The sequence below is a fragment of the Bidens hawaiensis genome, unplaced genomic scaffold, assembly GCF_021521415.1.
Source record: "Bidens hawaiensis isolate Kalapana, Puna unplaced genomic scaffold, B.hawaiensis_p1.1 tig00020675_1, whole genome shotgun sequence".
Taxonomy (NCBI): Eukaryota; Viridiplantae; Streptophyta; class Magnoliopsida; order Asterales; family Asteraceae; genus Bidens; species Bidens hawaiensis.
The window spans coordinates 374,380-378,353 of record NW_027493174.1 but is presented as its reverse complement, the minus strand read 5'-3'; the positions used below and the strand labels follow the sequence as shown (position 1 = coordinate 378,353).

Here is a 3,974-nt window from a genome sequence, read left to right as displayed (position 1 = left end):
GGACCCAACCAATCCATCCGGGCAGCAATAGAATCCTCTAAATGGGCACGGCCAATAGCCCGTGCCCACCTCCCCCGATGGGGCTCCGTTGATAATCCGAGCCCTAGTCATAACCCCACAAGACGAAAGGCCAACAAACAAACTCGAGCTGAGTTTGGAAGTAAAAACCCGAACTAAGAGGCGAAAGGAGAGCAACCCACAGTTGCTCTCCCCTCCGTAAACCCGAAAAAACCGATTAACTCATTGAGACATTTTATCGAACACCTGGTGGGCAGACCGAAAACCTTGATCGGGTGTCGATGTAGAAGCTGATCTAGCTGTGGTGCTGAAATCGTGAGAGAGGGAGGGTGAAGCTGGGTTGACGGTTGACGGCGGTGGTGCAGGCGTGCAGCAACATGACGGCAGGTGCTCGTTACCGGTGGAAGCTGCAACGGACTGCCGGAATTGAACGGTGGTTTGAGGCGGCGGTGGTGGCTGGGTGGTTTCTGATAATAATAATAATAATAATAATAATAATATGATGATGATAAGGAAACTCAAAGTTTCACAAAGATCATTTGATATCTTATTACACACCAAGCTCACTAGTTCTGTAATAACATTGAATCATCCTTATACCCATAAAGATAATAATAAATCATATACCTTTACAAGCAGATGTACTTACCCAGATGTATACACGTGTACTGAAATGATTCAAGAATATGTTAGGAACAATCGGCCCGATTACGCCTTGAAGCTGTTCGACGAAATGCCTGTTAGAGATACAGTTACCTGGAATTCAATGATTAAAGGGTGTATTGATTGTGGGAATCTTGAAATTGCCTTTAAGTTGTTCGACGAAATGCCTGACCGAAATGTGGTGTCGTGGACAACGATGGTGAGCGGGGTTGTTGATGCGTGGGCGAACCGAGGTTGCGGAACGGTTGTTTGTGGATATGCCGGTGAAGGATGAAGCGGCGTGGAACTCGATGATTCATGGGTATTTTGTTAATGAGAAAGTGGAAGAAGCGGTGAGGCTGTTTTGTAAGATGCCTAGTAGGAGTGTGGTTTCGTGGACCTCGATGATTAGTGGACTTGATCGGAGCGGAAAGAGTGACGAGGCGTTGTTTCTTTTTAAACGGATGGTGTTGTGTGGCGTTCGGCCTAGTTCGATGACGTTTTCGTCTGTAATAACCGCTTGTGCAAATGTTAAAGATTTACGTTTAGGTGTCGTTATTCATGTTCATGTAATAAAGCTTGGTCACCTCTCGGACACGTACATTACATCTCCGTTAATTACATTCTATGCACATTGCAAGGATATTAATAGTTTTTCGAAAGTGTTTCACGAGACGGTGCATGTTTCTGTGGTCGTGTGGACGTCTCTCTTAACCGGATACAGTTTAAATTGCAAGCACGAGAATGCATTAGAAGTGTTCTCTAATATGTTTAGATCAAATGTTGTTCCTAATCAATCTTCATTTACCAGTGCCTTAAATTTGTGTTGTGAGCTGGAGGCTTTGGATAGAGGGAAGGAGATAAACGGAGCAGCTGTGAAACTAGGGCTTGACGCCGATGTTTTTGTCGGTAATTCGCTTATCGTATTGTATACCAAATGTGGGAATATAAACGATGGGTTGTTGATATTTAAACTAATATCTGAAAAGAACATTGTTTCATGGAATTCAATGATTGTCGGGTGCGCACAACACGGGTATGGCAAGTGGGCGTTAATCCTTTTTAACCAAATGATACACTACGAGATCTCACCTGACGATATAACGTTTACCGGACTATTATCTGCGTGTAGTCGTTCCGGGATGTTAAACAAAGGAAAATGTATTTTTGAGTTCTTATTAAGTTATAAGTCTGTGAAAGTGAAGCTTGAGCATTATGCATGTATGGTGGATATATTAGGGCGTAACGGGAGGTTAAACGAAGCTGTAAAGTTGGTTCAAAGCATGCCAATGGAACCGAATACATCTATCTGGCTAGCTTTGTTAAGCGCGTGTAAAACACATTCAAATTTAAAACTGGCAGAAACAGCTGCAGAAGCTATTTTCAAAATAGATCCAAATTGCAGTGCCGGTCATACACTCTTATCTAATCTATATGCATGTTCTAATAGATGGAATGATGTTTCAAAGATTCGTGGGTTGATGAAAAACAAAGGGATTATGAAACAACGAGGGCTCAGTTGGGTCAATTTGAAGGGATTAAGACATGAATTTGTGTCTGGAGATAAATCTCACCCTATGACAACTGAAATATATGCAAAACTTGAGTGGATAGGTGAAAAACTGAAGGGATTTGGATATGTTCCTGATCAAATGTTTGCTTTACATGATGTTGAAGATGAGCAAAAGGAAAGATTATTATTGTATCATAGTGAGAGGCTTGCTATCTGTTTTGCATTGATTTGCAGTGTTGAAGGAAGTACTATAACAGTGATGAAGAATCTTCGTGTATGTGGAGATTGTCATTCGGTTATTAAACTTATAGCTAAAATTGTTGAGCGTGTGATTGTTGTAAGAGATTGCAGCCGTTTTCATCACTTTAAAGACGGAAATTGTTCTTGTGGTGATTATTGGTAATGTCGTGTATTTCATCACGATTTCATGGGACGAGTCGTTTGCCGAGGGAGACGAAATGAAGAATCTTCAGTCTTCAAGTATGCATGCCTTTTACATTTATCCCAAAAACTGGATTATATTATCAACAAAGTGAAATCTAGTGATTACATTTTCTCCTTTTTATGCAGTTATTTGGGGAAAGATAGAAAGGAGTTTGCAATATTACTACACAGACAAAGAGAACCCATGCTTATAGTCATATACAAAGCTCAAAAACTCTGGGACGCATCAGATTTGTTACAAGCCGGTAATATCTTTGTATCTGTCAACTGTTTCTAATCTGCTGCTTCGTAAACAAGTATGGATAACAAATGGGAGGGTCGAATGAGATGAGTTGGGTCAAAATGACCTGTAAAGAAATTAAAGGTGACATTGCTCAAACAGAGCTTCATACCTATTTTCTATGCAATTTTCAGTCGTTAGCAACAACATAAGAACTTAATTGACCAACGTATTGGAAATATAAAACCACACGATATGGAGTCAGCAATTGCAGAAACACTATTATTTAAAACACAAAAAGAAAAGACACTAGTTTTGATAATTAGTTGGAAATTTGAACCATTTTAAAAGAAAACCAGGAAGTGCATTGATAAATTTCCTAACAATTAAGATTGATTAAGAGATAAAATGTATATGCAAAACACACACACGTGTGTGTATACGTGCACGCATACATATGAAAGGTTCATTATAGAAGCCCAAGTTATTGCTAGAACAAAAGGAACAAACCTAAATAATTTTACTTTTTCTATCAATGGTTCATATTTTTTTAAAACTTTTACTTCTTATATACATTTTTTTATGTTACGAACACACTGTTAAATTAATGTGTTCATATGTTTTTTTTCGTTTTCATATGTTCATATACCGTGCATGTTATATGTAGGAAATATACCTACCCTGATTGCACATGGGCAGGTTCTTTGTTTAAATGAATTTTGTTGATATATTTTTTAGATGCTAGAAGAGATGAATAAACATTGCATTTTAACCCATTTCTTGTATTTTATAATTTTTTAAAGTTGAAAAAATGAATGATTTTTTTGTTCTTTCTCTTCTCACATATGTATGGGTGTCGTCCATACAGAGAGTTCTAGTAAATGTTAATTAAGGTCTTGCGGTAATTAACTTTAGCCAGCCTTGATCATGAGTTCTAGAGCTTCATCTTTGAAGAAGCTGGCAATGTGTTAGCGTTATTAGCATAAAAATCTTGGCCCATTAGCATCATCATGACCCTAAAAAGTTTGACATTAAAAGGGATGACTTAACACATCTTTGCAGTTGAAATATTTAGATCTTGTTGACTTATGATATGGCATTCTGAGTGGACTTCACTAACTTAGTGTTCGTATTATG

General features: G+C 38.4%; 1 pseudogene; it reads left to right on the top strand.

The window, feature by feature from the left end:
* Positions 1 to 523: 523 nt before the first annotated feature.
* Positions 524 to 2,576, top strand: LOC143561418 (pentatricopeptide repeat-containing protein At5g46460, mitochondrial pseudogene; annotated as a pseudogene).
* The last annotated feature ends 1,398 nt before the right edge of the window (positions 2,577 to 3,974 follow it).